Source organism: Mobula birostris, chromosome 6 (genome assembly GCF_030028105.1).
Source record: "Mobula birostris isolate sMobBir1 chromosome 6, sMobBir1.hap1, whole genome shotgun sequence".
Taxonomy (NCBI): Eukaryota; Metazoa; Chordata; class Chondrichthyes; order Myliobatiformes; family Myliobatidae; genus Mobula; species Mobula birostris.
The window spans coordinates 140,439,384-140,456,846 of NC_092375.1; the positions used below are offsets into that span (position 1 = coordinate 140,439,384).

Here is a 17,463-nt window from a genome sequence, read left to right on the forward strand (position 1 = left end):
TTCAGCAGGTAGACGACAGCATTGTCAACTCCAATGTGTTGCTGATAGGCAAACTGCAAGGGATCAAGACCTGATCTGACCTGAGTTCAGAAGTGAGCCAGGACCAGCCCCTCTAGGGTTTTCATGATGTGTGAGGTCAGGGCCACTGGACGGTCATCATTCCAGACTTTCATGTTGAACTGGAGGGGGGAGGAGGGGAGGTGTTGGTGTTAAGGGACCATTGGGTGCCATGGCACCCAGACTTGTGTGCTAAGAGAGGTGTGAACAGGAGGGTAATTGTCAAACCTATTGAAGAATTGGCTTAACTCATTAGTCCATTCACAGCTGACACAGGTAAAGTGACACCAATGTGCCATCTTGTTCTCCCAAATATAAACCAGTTTGTTGGCGAGTACTAACCTGTGGTTGAATAGCTAGCACAGAGGGTTACCTGTGAGGTTCGGATGTTAGGCTTGCAGAGGCTAACTATGTGATGGCACAACGTAGTGTATGAATGTTAGCTCCGAGTAACATGGGATAAGGAATGCTGGGAGGCAGGTGAGCAGTATGAGTGGTGGGTGAGGTGTGTGGAGATTGGTGGGGGGGGTGATGGGTGGGATATTTGTGGGTGAGAGATGTAGGGGGAGGGTGAGAGGTGTGGAGGGTAGGATGGCTGTAGGTAAGGGGTGTGCTGCTCTCAGCAGAGTCTAAGGCTGGTGCTGCAAGTCAGTCGAGAGTGAGTCATTACAGGACAGTGTGGAGGTGGCCAAGCCTCCATGGGGGGTGGGGGGTGTATAAGATAGATAATGTTCGCTGCTGTGATTGGAGTAGTCAGAAGTTTGTTACTTTTGGAATTAGAATTATTTTATTATGGTCACATGTACCGAGATACTGTGAAAAGCTTGACTTGTTTACTGTTTTTAAAGATCAGATTATTATACAGTGCATTGAGGTAGAACAAGGTAAAACAATAACAATTCATAGTACAGTATAACCAAGCAATCCAGGTAAACAATAAACTGCAAGATGAAAATGGGGTAGATTGTGAGGTTAAGAGTTCATTCTTTGCACTAAGGAAGCATTCAATAGTCTTATAACAACAGGATAGAAGCTGTCCTTGAGACTGGTTGCACATGCTTTCTGTCTTTTGTACCTAATGGTAGAAGGGGGAAGAGAAAATACCCATGGTGGGTGGGATCTTTGATTATACTGGCTCTTTACTGAGGTAGCAAGAAGTACAGGCAAAGTCTAGAGTGGGGAGGCTAGTGACTTTCACCCTTGGATGCAACATTTGGCAATATCTTCAATGATCTTGACCATGTATAGCAAGCTAATGACTTCCTGCAGCTAGCATTAATTTCCATTGCTATACGTTCACCAATATTTCTGCACTTGGTCAATTTTAGTGAAAAGGACATCTGCTTCTCTCCGTCCCTAATCCCCCAGAACTTGCAGAGCAGAATTCTTATATCGTGGAGCTGCTCCTTCCCACACTGCCTTCTGACCGCTGAGAGATAGGGATCCCTGATAATGGATGTTGCTTTCCTGGAACAACGCTTCATGTAGATGTTCTCGATAGTGGAGGGGGGGATTTACCCATGATTGACAGGACTGTATCCACTGTGTTTAGTAGGATTTTCCGTTCAAAGCCATTGGTGTTTCCATACCAGGCTGTGATGCAGTCAGTCAATATACTCTCCACTACACATCTTTTGAAGTTTGTCAAAGTTTTAGATGCCATGCCGAATCTTCACAAACTCCTATGGAAGTAGAGGCATTGCTGTGCTTTCTTTGTAATTGCACCTATGTGCTGGGCTGAGGACAGATCCTCCAAAATAACAAGACCGAGGAATTTAAAGTTGCTGACCCTCTCTATCTTTGATCCCCTGATGAGAACTGGCGCATGGACTCTGTTGTCCTCCTCCTGTATTAATTAGTCAATGCATTGGTCTTGCTGACATTGAGTGAGAGGTGGTTGTTGTGGCAGCACTCAGCCAGATTTTTAATCTCCCTCCTATATGCTGTATATAGCATAGAGCATATATACTATAAACATAGTACACACTTATAAAACAACACACATAAAAGTTGTTGGTGAATGCTGCAGGCCAGGCAGCATCTCTAGGAAGAGATACAGTTGACATTTTGGGCCGAGACCCTTCGTCAGGACTAACTGAAAGAAGAGCTAGTAAGAGATTTGAAAGTGGGAGGGGGAGGGGGAGATCCAAAATGATAGGAGAAGACAGGAGGGGGAGGGATGGAGTCAAGAGCTGGACAGTTGATTGGCAAAAGGGATATGAGAGGATCATGGGACAGGAGGCCTAGGGAGAAAGAAAAGGGGAGGGGGAAGCCTGGAGAATGGGCAAGGGGTATAGTGAGAGGGACAGAGGGAGAAAAAGGAGAGAAAGAAAAAGAATGTGTGTATATAAATAACGGATGGGGTACAAGGGGGAGGTGGGGCATTAGCGGAAATTTGAGAAGTCAATGTTCATGCCATCAGGTTGGAGGCTACCCAGATGGAATATAAGGTGTTGAAGGAACGAATGTGGCTTCATCTTTACAATAGAGAAGGCCGTGGATAGACGTATCAAAATGGGAGTGGGACGTGGAATTAAAATGTGTGGCCACTGGAAGATCCTGCTTTCTCTGGTGGACAGAGCGTAGGTGTTCAGTGAAATGATCTCCCAGTCTGCGGTGGGTCTCGCCCATATATAGAAGGCCACATCGGGAGCACCGGACGCAGTTTATCACCCCAACAGACTCACAGGTGAAGTATCACCTCACCTGGAAGGACTGTCTGGGGCCCTGAATGGTGGTGAGGGAGGAAGTGTAAGGGCATGTGTAGCATTTGTTCTACTTACAAGGATAAGTGCCAGGAGGGAGATCGGTGGGGAGGGATGCCGGGGTGGAACAAATGAACAAGGGAGTCCCGTAGGGAGCGATCCCTGCGGAAAGCTGGGGGGGCGGGAGGGAGGGAAAGATGTGCTTAGTGGTGGGATCCCGTTGGAGGTGGCGGAAGTTACGGAGAATTATATGTTGGACCCGGAGGCTGGTGAGGTGGTAGGTGAGGGCAAGGGGAACCCTATTCCTAGTGGGGTGGTGGGAGGATGGAGTGAGAGCAGATGTGCGTGAAATGGGGGAGATGCGTTTGAGAGCAGAGTTGATGGTGGAAGAAGGGAAGCCCCATTCTTTAAAAAAGGAGGACATCTCCTTCGTCCTGGAATGAGAAGCCTCATCCTGAGAGCAGATGCGGCGGAGATGGAGGAATTGCGAGAAGGGTATGGCATTTTTGCAAGAGACAGGGTGAAAAGAGGAATGGTCCAGATAGCTGTGAGAGTCAGTAGGCTTATAGTAGACTACTTACAAAACTCAGTCTACCGCTTTTGATAAATTGCAATCAACAGCAGACCTGGTGATGACTGATGTCTTAAGTCATGGATTAACATTATTGCAATTCCCATATAGGGATAATACATTTCTATCCTTATCCAGATGAAATAGGCATATTTCTTGAATGGAATACTCTTGAATGAAAAATCCGACAGAATGTAGTGAATATCATCCTGTCCATCATTTGTAAAGTCCTCCCCTTCATTGAACACATCTACACAAAACACTGTTGCAGGAATGCAACATCCTTCATCAGGGATCCCCCTCACCCAGGTCATGCTCTCTTCTTGTTGCTGCCATCAGGAAGAAGGTACAAGAGCCTCAGTACTCACACCACCAAATTCAGGAACAGTTATTACCTCCTCAACCATCAAGCTCTTGAACCAACAGGAATAACTTCACTTGCCCTATCCTTGAAATGTTCTCACAGCCTATTCAGTCACTTTCAAAGATTCTTTATTTCATGTTGTCGATATTTATTGCCTATTTATTTATTATTATTATTTATTTCTTTTTGTACTTACAAGTCTGTTGTCTTTTGCACACTGGTTGAATGTTACTAGTGGGTGCAGACTTTTACTGGTTCTGTTATGGTCATTGTTCTATTGATTTATTGAGTATGCCCACAAGAAAATGAATCTCAGAATTGTTCATGGTGACGTATGTACTTTGACAATAAGTTTACTTTGTACTTTTGAACTTTGAACATCATTGCAATCCCTGGTCCAGGTGAATATGTTTCCATCCCTAAACAGATTAATAGCAATACAATCCCTGTGTGAGTTCCGTTTGCATTGTAATCCCTGTCCAGATTAATAGTTGGTGCTGGGGTTAATACCATTGTGATCGCTGTGTGGGATTAATATCATTTCAAATCCTGGGTGGGGTTAATACTATTGTAAATGCTGTATCATTTTCAAAATCAAATTTAGCCTCCATTGAATTTCATGCTTGCTTCCAGTTCCCAGCAATGAGTGCAGTTTTAAAAACAAGGGCAATAAACTATGTGGTCTTTTCAAATGAATTCACTTTGTTCTCCCTTTCCTGTGTAAACAAATGGGCTCTCCTCCAACTTCTCATCATTGTGTTGGTGTTCAGTCTGAATACAGAGAGATCCCCTGATGTGGAGGAATGTTTCATAGTGTTCACTGTGCCTCTTTGATTGGGGCCACTTTACTTGCTTCTGGATTAAGCATGTTTTTAAAAGTTTGTGTGAGTGTGATTGTGTCTGGAAATTACTCTGTGTGCGATGAAGGCAAAAAGCTATTCACTGAAACCATGGTCTAATTTTCTTTCCCCACTCTTGTTCTCCATATCCATTGAAATCTAAGCAACCTCACACAAACACTTAGTGTCTGAACATCCACTGTCCTTGGGTTTGAGAATTCCAAAGATGAATGGCCATTCCTTTCCTCTTCCTATTCCTGACTAGCTGATCACATTTTTCAGACAATGCTCCCAGATTTTACCCTTCTCGGTTTTATACAACATCTTAGCTTGTGTTCTGTCAGATTTTTGCAGAATTTTGCAAGATACCTCTGAATCTTCTGAATTCTCTTGAGTACAGAACAGTGTTATTCAACTTTTTCATCCAAGTTGAGATTGAACAGACTGGAATTCTATTCCCTACAATAGATAAATTGCTAAATTGGTTTATTAATGTCACATTTACCAAGGTACAGTCAAAATCTTGTCTTGCGCACCATTTATATAGATCAGTTAATTAGAACAGTGCATTAAGATAGTACAAAATAAAATCAAAATAGAGTGCAGGGTAAACTGTTACGATTAGAGAGAGTGCTGTGCAGGTAGACAATAAGGCAGAAAGTCATAATGAGGTAGATTGAGAGGTCAAGAGTCCATCTTATTGTACTTGGGAGCTGTTCAATAGTCTTATAACAGTGGGATATGAGTTTAGAGGAAGGAGTCAACTTGACAACTTAGAGGAAGGAGGGTTTACCTCACAGGTGAAGGTAAGGAAGAGGTCTTCCTTGACTGAAACATCTGGAACCAGGGTCCACAGTCCCAGTAATAGAAGTAGGTTAGTTGAAATGGGAAAACGTTTCCACTTTCATATGGCAGTGAAGCTTTGGAATTCATTGCAGTGGATTGCTGTGGAAACTCACTTTTTGAGTTCACTCCAGCTGAAGATTGATAGATTACTGGATTTTAAGGGAATCGAGGCAGATGATAATTTTGTAACCCGAAGTTAAAAAGTAACCATCTTATGTTGCTTGGTAGAGCAGGCTTAAAGGACCAGGAGGCTTACTCCTCTCCATTTTCATGAAGGAATCAATTAATATTGTACTGTGCCAAAGCTAATTATATTTCTGTGTAAATATAGAGTACAAAACAACACAGGGAACAGCTGCTGTTATCCCACTAAACTTCCATAGTAATGGAACGTCATATTGAAATGGGTAGGACAAAGGTGCTCAGCAAAGTAGTTCCCCAATCTGTGTTGAGTCTGACGTAGAGCAGGCTGCGGTGGGAGTACCGGTTATAATGGCTGACCCAAAAGATGCACTGTGAAGTGTTGCTGTAAAGTCTGGTTGTGATCCTGAGTAGTGATGAGGAAGAGGTGCAGGGGTAGGTGCAGCACTTATCAAGCTTGCAGGGGTAAGTGCCAGGAGGGGCATCAGTGGCATCAAGAGTGATCCTTATGGAAAACAGAGAGAGGGAGAGAAAGATGTGCTTAGTGGTAGGATCCCATTTTATATGGTGCAAGTTGTAGAGAATGGTGCACTGGATTTGGAGGTGTGGGTTGATAAATAAGGACAAGGAGAACCCTACCCCTGTTATGGGAGCAGGAGGATGGATTTGTCATGGTCCGGTCCGTAAAGTCTGTATTCCGGTTCATGATCCAGTCCATAGTTCCTTATTCCAGGGTTTCTGGTTTTCCCCAGTTTCTGTTGTAGGCACATGTTTCTCGTTTTGGGGCTGAGACATAAATACCTCTGCAAAGCAGGGATTCCCTGCTGGACTGTCCTGTTCCCTTCCCTGTCTTTTCCCTCCTTGCCAGACTCACTGCCTGGCTACCTCACTGGACCCACTGTCGAGTTCAATTGCCAATGCAGAGATGGAACTGTCTGTTGTTCTTTGGTGTTTGTCTCTTCCTGTCCTTGCCTCTGTGGGGTAAGTCAGGCCATTCTGCTGTTGTCCTGTGGGGACATCTGCCTTGTCTTGTCCTTGCCTCTGTGGGGTAAGTCAGGCTGTTCTGCTGTTGCCCTGCAGGGGGATCTGTTTTGTCTGTGCCTCGGTAGGGTAAGTCAGGCTGTTCTGCTGTTGCCCTGCAGGAGGATCTGTCTTGTCTTGTCCTTGCCTCTGTGGGGTAACTCAGGCTGTTCTGCCATTGGCTTGCAGGGGGGCCTGTCTTGTCTATGCCTCTGTTGGGTAAGTCCAGCTGTTCTGCCATTACTTAATGGATGGTCCTGTCCCACCTTGGTGTGGAGATGAAGCTGAGTCCCAGCTTTTTGAAGGATAAGTCCCGGCTGTATGTTGATGTACAGTTCCCAGTCTGTCTCCAAGCTCCAGCCTCTGGGTTATCAGCCTCCGCATTCCAAGACCCAAGACACCAGCCTGTAGCCTCAAGACCCCCAAGCCTCAAGTCTCAAGACCCCAGCCTCTAGTCCTGCAGTCATGTCATGGTTCTGGGTGCTTGTCCAGTCTCTGGCTCGGGTTTCAAGCCCGGGCTCCTAGTTCTTAGTTCCTTGTCTGGTTTCTCTGTTTCTTGTCCATGTCCTAGCCCAGGTCCTGCATCCTTGTCCTGTTCCTAGTACTTCAGTGTTTGTGTCTTGCATTTGGGTCTGCTACCAGTGACCCCATTGTGACAGGATTAAGGGCAAATGTGCAGGAATATGAGGTGTTGATGCTCCAACCTGAGGTTGTGCTTGTCATAGCAGTAGAGGAATATTTTTAAACGTTTTTAAGCAAGAATATTTGCTTTTACAATATCACCCTCAGGGTTACTCACTGTTAACTGATTTTCTGATTCTTGAAAGTATTGTTTGTGTGTCTTAAAAACTTCAACAAAATTAAATAGAGTAAATTTAAATACAGAAAAAACACCATACTCTTCAGACTGTGCACGTGAGTGGGTAAACAATTGAATTGTGTCTGAAATTAATTATGTTTAGATTAAAGGATTTTCTTCTACACCAATGCAAAAAAAATCAAAAAATGAAATGCATTTATAATCTACAAGGAATTGAGTCCTTTAAAATACTTATTTTCAAATATAAATTTAGATTACATTCAAGAACTTGTTCATAGAATACAAATTAAGGTGTTTTGTTTTGAAAAACACTGGAAAATTTACTGAAGTACTTTCATTTAAACACTGCTTCTGTCAATTAAGAAAAATCGGCATTGTAGACTGGTTTGTGCATGGGATGAAATAAAATGTGGGTAAACATGGACAAAATAGTTACAACATAATCAAAGACCCAACCCACCCCAAACATTCTCTATCCTCCCCACTCCCACGGAGCAGAAGATGCAAAAGACTGAAAGCACGTGTTACCTGGCTGAAGAACACCTTCGATCCTGCTGATAAAACTATTGAGAAGTTTCCTTGTATGATGAAATTTACTTTGGATGTCATAGTCTACCTTGTGCATCTGATTGCCTGTCTCTACTTGCTCGGTAACTGTAGCACTTCAGTCTGCATTCTGTTATTGCTTTTCCTTCTACTCACGCAATACACAGATGTGATGAAATGATGGCATGCACTTCAAAGTTTTTCACTGTACATGTGACAACAATAAAACTAAAGAACCAATTTACAAAATGCTATTGTGTATAAGAACATAAGAAATAGAAGCAGAGTAGCCCATCTGGCCCATCGAGTCTGCTCCACCATTTGATAAGATCGTGGCTGATCTGGTCATAGACTCATCTCCACCTACCTGCCTTTCCCCCAAAACCCTTAATTCCCCCTACTATGCATAAATCTATCCAACCTTGTCTTAAATATATTTACTGAGGGAGCCCCCACTGCTTTTTATGTTTTATGTTCTACTCATCTCTGCTATCGACAATGGACCTGGTTGCTTGTCCAAAGGGTCAAACATAGAAGGTACTTAAAGAGGAATAATGTAGGTTGTTTAAACAAAGGCTTGCAACACAGAGTGGAACTTTTAATGTGATGACAGAGGGAGCAGGATAGTGGAGCAACAGGTGGAGAGAGGCATTGCCTTAAGGCTCCAATGACCTGGATGGAATTCCGATCTCCAGTACTGCCTATGTAGAGTTCGTATATTCTCTGTCACTGCATAGGCTGATTTTTCTGATGGACATTACCTGTTAGAAAATCTGTGCAATATTGCTCTTCTCCAACGTAAACTTATTTTTTAACTGCACAGTACCATTTTGTTTAGAGTCATGTGAAGGAGCTTCAAGGCCCCTGTCTTTGCCGACTAAACTTTGCGTTCCTGAAATTCCCCTTAAATCTTCATTCTTCTCTATTCCTTCCACAGCCCTAAACTGGGCCCAGTGAAGAAGATTTAAATACACCATCTGATATTTCTTTCTGTTCTTTAACATCCAGTTGCCTTTCCTTTAGCCCTCATTAACTCGCTTGGTGAGCTCTTTTATGTTAATCACATGGTTAGAATTGGGTTTATTATCCATAGAAACCATAGAAAAACTGCAGCACAGAAACAGGCTTTTTGGCCCTTCTTGGCTGTGCCAAACCATTTTCTGTCTAGTCCCACTGACCTGCACACGGACCATATCCCTCCATACACCTCCCATCCATGTATCTGTCCAATTTATCCTTAAATGTTAAAAAAGAATCACTGATATATGTCATGAAATTTGTTGTTTTGCAGCAGTGGTACAGTGCAATATATAAAATATGCTATAAATTACAGTAATATATACAGTATATATACACACACAAATAACTAATACAAAAAGAAAGAAAAAATAGTGGGGTAGTGTTCATGGGTTCATTGTCTGTTCAGAAGTCTGATGGAGGGAAGGGAAGTAGCTATTCTTAAAATGTTTTACAAAATGCAAAACTGAAATAGTTTGTAAATGCCCATGATTGCTTTGCAAAAACATACTTTCTTTAATCGGTACAATTGGAGCCCTTGCTCCAAGAATCCGGAAATCCTGTTTCCTTCATTTAGCTCAGGAATGCCTGATCACAGTTTCCTGTGTTTGACGTGGGACTGCCCTCCCTTTCACTTCCCTCGTTGACTCAACAGCGAAGACATCGAACCAGATGTTGGGAAATGACTGGTAGCCTGCTGCACGTAGTGCTGGGATGCAGGAAGGTGGGGGGGAGGGTGTGGATTGTGGCAGCTGGGAGTTTTAGCAAGGCTTCTATCCTATGCACAGACATGATTCATTGAGAAAGTGATTCCAACATCTGGCAGGCTTAAATTATAAACATTACAGCTGTTTCACACAGTTTTTTCTAAATATATTCAGTAAACAAGAGAGTGAAGCTCACAGTCAGTCTATTTTCTTAAAAAGTGACATGCTGTCATTACACAAATTTCAGAGATCATGCAATTGTGTTCACATACAAGGATCCCTTTTATAATGTACATCGATTAGATAACACAGATTGACAAGGATAATTCAATAGACATATGGTGTAGATCACCATTCATAACACAGGATTTACAAAGAGGGCAACTTCCTTGATGCATTTGAAATACTATTGTGTTGGGAGTTCAGGAATGAGGTAGAATTCAGGTGACTGCATACACCTGCAGTCTGCCAATAGTAGGGCCTCAGACTGTTGGACCTAGTGCTCATATCCAATGCTTGTCAAAGGCACTAACCTCTTTGACTTGCAACCCAGCAAAAATTAGTGGGAAGCTAGAGGACTGGGAAGCTTTTAAAAACCAACAGAAGGGAACAAAAAAAAAACCATAAGGAGAGAAAGGATGAAATATGGAGGTATGCTAGCCAATTATAAAAAAAGAAGACACCAGAAGTTTTGCTTATGATATATAAAGAGTAAAAGAGAGGCAAGTATCGATATCTGATTGCAAGAAAATGACGCTGGAGAGGTAGTAGTGAGGGATAAAGAAATAGCAGATGAACTTAATAAACATTTTGTGTCAGTCTTCACTGGAAAGACGTGAATAATATGCCAGAAATTCAAGAGAGTCTGGGAGTAGAAGTGAGTGTAGTTGCTATTACTAAGGAAAAGGTGCTTGGGAAGATTGTGAAAGCATTAGTAATGATCTTTCTGGAATCATTAGATTCTGGAATGGTTCTGGTGGACTGGAAAATTGCAAATATCGCTCCCCTCTTTAAGAAGGGAGGGAGACAAAAGTAAAGAAATGATAGGCCAGTTAGCCTGATGGAATTCAGTCGATGGAATTTGTCCGTTATTAAAGATGAGGTTTCAGGGTACTTGGAGGCACATGACAAAATGGACAATACTCAGTATGGTTTTCTTAAGGGGAAATCTTGCCCGACAAATCTGTAGGAATTCTTTGAAGAAATAAGAAGGGTAGGTGGTCAATGGGTGTTGTTTACTTGGAATTTCAGAAGGCCTTTGACAAGGTGCCACACATGAGGCTGCTTAGCAAGATAAGAGCCCATGGAGTTTCAGGAACGATACTGGCATGGATAGAATTAGCTGACTGGCATGAGACAGAGGGTGGGAATAAAGTGTGTCTTGTCTGGTTGGCTGCTGGTGCCTTAGTGGTGTTACGCAGGGGTTGGGTTTGAAGTCATTTCCTTTCATGTTATATGTTAATGATTTGGAAGACAGAATTGATGACTTCGTGGCCGTGTTTGCGGATGATATGAGGATAGGTGTCGGAGGAGGCGGTGTTAAGGAAGCAGGTAGTCTGCCGAAGAGTTTAGGCAGTTTGGGGGAAAGGGCAATGAAGTGGCAGATGGAATATAGTGTAGGGAGGTGTATGGTCATGGACATTGGTAGAAATAATAAAGACATAAACTACTTTCTAAATTCAGAGTTAGAAAGGGACTTGGGAGTCCTTTTGCAGGATTCCCTATAGTTAACTTACAGGGTGAGTCAGTGGCAAGGAAGGCAAATGCAATGTTAGCATTCATTGCGAAGTTACTGGAGTATAAAAACAAGGATATAATGCTGTGGCTTTATAAGGCATCGGTTAGACCACACTTCAAGTATTGTGAGTGGTTTTGGGTCCCTTATCTAAGAAAACATTTTCTGTTCCAGCATTGAGATGGTCTAGAAGAAGTTCACGAGAAAGATTCCGTCAATGACAGTGTTAACGTATGATAAGTGTTTGTTGGCTCTGTGCTAGTACTCGCTGGAATTTACCAAGAAGAGGGAGGGAATTCAGTGAAACCTTTTGAATATTGAAAGGCCTAGAGAGAGGTGATGTGGAGAGAATATTTCCTATAGTTAGGGAATCTGGGACCAGTGGATGCAGCCTTAGAATAGAGGGATATCTATTTAAAGCAGAGATGGGGGTGGGGGGGAAGAATTCTTTACCCAGAGGGTAGGGAATTTTGGAATTTATTGACATAGATGGCTGTGGAGGCTAAGTCATTGGGTATATTTAAAGCAGATATTGATGGGTTCTTGGTTCGTCGGGATGTCAAAGATTAGGGAAGAAGGCAGGAGAATAGGGTTGAGAGGGATAATAAATCAGTCATGATGGAATGGTGGAGCAGACTCAAGGGGCCGAATCACTTAATTCTGCTCTTAGGTCTTATGATCTGGTCCTTCCCAAGCACCGTCTGGATATATCCAGCAGCCATCGTACGTGGTGGCAGGTAAGACATGGGAAGGGGTTCGAACTGGGCCAGCTATGGTTAATATAGACAAAGGAGTGGGTCAGAATGAATGGCAGATGGGTTTGCTTTCCACATTCATGCACGGATATCCACAAAATGCATGCATACTTTATGCACTTGTGTCTATTCACACACAGGTACAAACACACACTTGAATACACATATATGTGAACACAAGTACACCTAAGCACAAACAAGCATATAGATGTACTCACTCACTCACAAAATCCTATGCAGTCACGATGGACAATTAGGCTGATGTTGCAAGATCTGTGGCCAGCCACACGCCGAATTTTACTCAAAGCTTCCGGAAGAATTTGTACTGGGCAGCTGGCTGACAGAGGATGTGAAAATGTCCACGGCAAATATGCTCGAGGACAGGACAGCATAATTCAAGTCTGATGTTCAAGTTTATTGTCATGGGCATGCATGCCCAGAGCATAAGTGCCACGAAAGTTAGCTTTTAGCAACAACAATACAGAACATTGTAAACGTGACTAACATGTTGTGTACATACATCTATTGATGCTTCTGGACACATCTTCAGTGATGTTCCTGGAATCATCAGGTGTTTCGGGTCTTTCAACATCATACAACCTCCTCCAGGTGACCTAGCCGGGGCTGATCAGACCCCAGCTTGTGTTCAGGTGGCTAGCTACTTATGACTCCATGGCTCCCTTCTTTTGAGCCACAGCCACCTTGAGGCCCTCTCTGCCGCATCGGTGTTACTGCGGATGGCTCTCCTCTTCCTCTCTCCCTTGATGCCCAAAATGCTGAAGGCTCTAACTAAAGAACGGGCTATGAATCCCCTACAACCAACCTCCACTGGGAGACACCTCGCTCTCCATCCAGCCTGCTGACAGTTGCTGACCAGTCCTGCGTACTTGGAGAGTTTCCTTTCAAAGGTCTCCTCCAAGCTATCTTCCTATGGGACTGTCAGCTCCAGCAGCACCACTTGCTTAGTTGACTCAGACACTAGGACATAGTCTGGTCGCAGGGTGGTGGCTGCGATATGGTTGGGGAAGTTCAGCTGCCCTTCGAGGTCCACCGACAGCTGCCAGTCCCTTGCAGAGGTCAGAATGCCTGCAGATGTCCTTTTGGCAGGTATTGGCTGCTCCCCAGCTCTGACAAAGGCAATGGTCTGCTTGGAGGGTCGGGACCGCTTCGCCCACTCAACTCCTGCGCTGACGGCTTCAGCGATGGTCTTCAGGACCTGATCATGCCTCCACCTGTACCGTCCCTCACCAAGTGCCCTTGCACAGCCACTGAGGATGTGCTCCAGGGTTCCTCGCTTGGAGCACAGTGGGCACGCAGATGACTTTGCCTTGCCCCATGTGTGCAGGTTTATAATAAGTTAACATAAACTTGATTTAGCGTGAATTATACATAATTTGCTTCAGTGTAATTTCAGTGAGGGAATCAGTATTACTCCTCACTGAGGCACAGCATCAATAATTTTAAAACTATGGTATAACTCATTAGGCACTGCATCATAATAAATGGAATATATATTTATGGAAGATTGTATGTACATTTTAAATTCATATGCTGAACATGGATGTGGCTGCAATGTCAACTTTTATTGTCCACTCTTAATATCCCTTGAGAGGGTAAACGGTCTTCTCAAAGCAATGCAACTAACTTTAAGATGGTGAGGAACTATTGGCACAGTGGTACAGCTGGTAGAGCTGCTGCCTCACAAATCTGGAGACCCCAGTTCTATCCTGGTCTCTGGGTATAACTGTGGAGTCTGCATGTTCTCCCTGTGATTGAATGGGTTTCCTCTGAGCGCTCTGGTTTTCACCCACATTCCAAAGGTGCACGAGTTAGGGCTAGTAAGTTTTGGGGGTGCCACCTTAGCACCTGAAACATGGTGGCACTTGCCAGCTGACCCCAGCACATTCTTGAACTGTGTTGATCATTGCCGCAATGACACATTTCACTGTATCGTTTGATATTACGATGTACGTGTGACAAATTTAAATTTTAAATTTAAATTTAAATTTTTAATATTTACTATTGATTTGTAATCCAGGGAGCGGAAAGCGCAGAATCAAATATCGCTATGATGATTGTACGTTCTAGTATCAATTGTTTGGCGACAATAAAGTATAAACTATAGGTGGGAGGAGAGACAGCAGTGCGCCAGCGCGTGCGCAGCCCTCCGGTGAAAAATGACATCGTATCTGTTAAATAGGGGCTGTGGACAATTCTGATTTGATGGAGAATGGACGTGAAATCAGAGGAACATCTGGAGAAATTTCTGGAATGCTCGTTCGCTGCTGTTGTTACTGTGTGGTCGGGAATCCTTCGGAGGGTAGGCCTCAAAATCCCTGGCTTTGCCTGCCGTTGGCGACTGAAGTTGAGGTCGAATTGTTCGGACAGAGATGGCGCTCAGTACTCGGTGTCGGAGAGCTGATCAGAGCTCGAAGTTTTCAGATGACTCAGAGTCGGACTGTGGTCGGGCATGGCAGGGAGAGTTTTTCTTCCTTCTCCCGTCTGCGTGAGATGTGGGACATTTGAGAGACTTTGAACTTTTTACTGTGCTCATGGACTTCTTCATCAAGTTATGGTATTGTTGCACTGTTGTAACTATATATTATAATTATGTGGTTTTTTCAGTTTTTTCTGTCTTGGTCTGTCCTGTGTTTTGTGATATCACACCAGAGGAAACATTGTATCATTTCTTAATGCATGCATTACTAAATGACAATAAAAGAGGACTACGTGTCTTCATAATCTATAGTATAAAGTAAATAATGGTAATCTTTATGAGGAGAAAGTGATTCATGTCCCTGATTATGGAGAGTAAAAAGCAATATCTAATAACGAGGAGATAACACTTGGGGCTGGACCTTTGTTTTGTGCACTCAGCAGGAAGCAGTCAGGGCGAGGCGTCACTCTGGAGACTCCCATAATTATGTCCGCCCACTGGTGCACAGCTTGTAGCTCAGGGAAAATGAAAGGAATGCATGGGACATGTTTACTCAGCTAAACTGTCCTTGAGAAAACCCTCACAGGCAATCTCTTGTGGATCACTGCAGCAATAAAAATTTCACAAACATAAGAAAATCTGCTGATCCTCCCTCTGTCAGCATTCCCCCATTCCTGTTTCCCTTTATCTCCTTACCTGCCCATCACCTCCCTTCCCTTCCCTTTCCCTTTCTTCCATGGTCTGCTCTCTTTTCCTTTCAGATTCCCCCTCCTCTAGTCCTTCATCTCTTTCACCAATCAACTTCCAATTTACTTCACCCCCCTCCCCCTCTCCTAGTTTCACCTATCACCTACCACCTGTACTTCACCCACTCCTCCCTCCACTTCTTACTCCGACCTCTTCCCTTTCTTTCCAGTCCTGATGAAGGGCCTCAGCCTAAAACATCGACTGCTGTTTTCTGTGGATGCTGCCTGGCCTGCTGAGTTCCTGCAGCATTTTGTCTGTGTAGCACTGCAAGTTTATTGGACCCATCCCTATGGGTCTGTGTGGTCTTTGTCCATTCAGAGAGTTTCAGTCACTCCTGGAACTTGTCCAGTGATTAAAATTCCCCTTCACAAAACACTTCAACATGTTTGTCATGCAGTGATCTGATGTCATGTATCACACTGAGGAATTTTATGTTAACTTATTAAATGGGGAGATTGATTTCACTCAACACCCCCCACCACCACGACATTCACATCACCTAGGGTCACATGATGTACATAAAATCAATCAGTGTATCTAACAGGAACTTGTACATTGTTTTATAGGATTGCTATTATATTTATATTTATTGATTTTGTTTTGTTTTTTATTATGTTCTTTATGCTTATTGTGTGTTTTTTTAATGCTGCATCGGATCTGGAGTAGCAATCATTTCATTTTCCTTTACACTTTTGTACCGAGGAATGACAATAAGCAATCTTGAGCCTTGAATCTTGAATTTAGTTTCTGTTGATCTGCGTGACTTCCCCCTTTTTATTACTGCCCTCATGTTTGCTAATGAATATATGCTTTGTTGCATTCGACCATTGATTGCACTGAGACATATACCTAGAGGCCACTTTATTAGGTACAGGAATGGAGCCAAGTGTGGTCTCTGCTGCTTTAGCCCACCCACTTCAATGTTTGACATGTTGTGCATTCAGAGGGTACTCTTTTGCATACCACTGTTGAAACATGTGGTTATTTGATTTATTGATGCCTTCCTTTTAGCTTGAATGAGTTGGGCCATTTTCCTCTGAGCTCTCTCATCGACAAGGCATTTTGCCCACAAAACTGCAACTCAATGGATGTTTTTTTGTTCTTCACACCATTCCCTATAAACTCTGCAGAGTGCTGTGCACGAAAATCCCAGGAAATCAGTTTCTGAGATACTCAAACCACCTCATCTGGCGCCAACAATCATTTCATGGCCAACGTCACTTAGGTTGCATTTCTTTCCCTTTCTGATGTTCGGTCTGAACAACAACTGATTCTCTTGATCTTGTCTGCGTACTGTTATGCATTGATTTTCTGCTATATGATTGGCTGATTAGATATGTGCATTAATGAGCAGGTGTCCCTAATAAAGTGGTCACTGAGTGTATGTTAGGACTTGGATAGTGAGAAGAGAAGTGACGTCAGCAGCAGAAAGCTATCAATGGCGTGCTATGGATACTGGACTGCTTCCATTATAGTGAGCCTGTATGTAAACAGTTCCCAGTCCACAGTGAAACTGGGGAGTTCTCCTCAAATAACTGGCACAGCTCTCCTTCCACTTACATACAGCAGTGTTATGAAGTTAAAATTGTTCAGGATGCTCCTCTCTTTCCAAGGTCAAGGTCAAAGTTACTATCAAAGTACATTTATGATGAGATTAATTGTATTCAGATTAATTTTCTTGCAGCCATTTGTAGGAAGGTAAAGAAATACAATAGAATTTATGAAAAACTATACATAAAGACTGACAAATGATTAAGTGCAAAAAAAGAATGTTATATCATTTTTAATTTGCACAATACAGAGAACATGAGTGGTGGAGTCCTTGTAAGTGGCTCTGGTGGTTGTAGAATCAGTTCAGAGTTGGTGAGTGAAGTTATCCACTCTGATTCAGGAGCCTGATGACAATAGGGTAATAACTATCCCTGAACCTGGTGACGTGGGACCTAAAACTCCCATACTTCCTGCCTGCTGGTAGGAGTGAGAGAGAGCATGTCCTGAATGGTGGGAGTCCCTGATGACAGACGCTCTAAGAGAGCTGCAGGTATTCCTCATTGCCTATTAACACCCTTCCTCGAAAGGAATCATAGTCTTAGATTAAGGAACAGAGAGACCTTGGTGTATAAGTGCAAAGATCCTTAAAGGTGGCAACACAGGTG

The 17,463-nt window shown here is 43.2% G+C and overlaps 2 long non-coding RNA genes across 2 annotated transcripts in view; both read left to right on the plus strand.

The window, feature by feature from the left end:
• Positions 1–17,463, plus strand: part of LOC140198587 (uncharacterized) — a 97,967-nt gene that overhangs the window by 44,031 nt on the left and 36,473 nt on the right. The gene's annotated exons all lie outside the window — the stretch shown is intronic.
• On the plus strand, positions 11,106–14,791 carry LOC140198586 (uncharacterized). Its single transcript, XR_011886206.1, has 3 exons — positions 11,106–11,184; positions 12,039–12,105; positions 14,324–14,791. It is a non-coding gene; the product is annotated as an uncharacterized lncRNA (long non-coding RNA).